The sequence below is a fragment of the Priapulus caudatus genome, unplaced genomic scaffold (assembly GCF_000485595.1).
Source record: "Priapulus caudatus unplaced genomic scaffold, Priapulus_caudatus-5.0.1 Scaffold356, whole genome shotgun sequence".
NCBI classification, from domain to species: Eukaryota; Metazoa; Priapulida; class Priapulimorpha; order Priapulimorphida; family Priapulidae; genus Priapulus; species Priapulus caudatus.
Window position 1 is genome coordinate 325,564 of NW_014577417.1, and position 281 is coordinate 325,844.

Below are 281 nucleotides of genomic sequence, written 5' to 3' on the forward strand. Positions count from 1 at the left end.
AGACAAAGTCCAGCAGCATAGCCTATATGTACGTATATATTGTATAGGCATATCGCGGACGGCCGTATACATGAAAAAGATGGCGCTCGGCAAATCGCAAATACGCAGGCGGTCGTCAAATTTTACCATATTTTGCTAGTGTCGGATAGCCCGTCCATGGTTTGCATTCATAATTTCGCCTCATGCTCTATATTTTCGGCGCCAGCGGGCATGCGTAATCCGACCAGTTTCCTTGTGAAGCTGATAGCCGAAATGCGCAACCCGAGTTTTCTGGGTACCCT

At 47.7% G+C, this 281-nt stretch overlaps 1 long non-coding RNA gene across 1 annotated transcript in view; it reads left to right on the forward strand.

Annotated features, from left to right (window-relative positions):
- Positions 1-281, forward strand: part of LOC106809456 — a 7,270-nt gene that overhangs the window by 6,753 nt on the left and 236 nt on the right. The gene's annotated exons all lie outside the window — the stretch shown is intronic.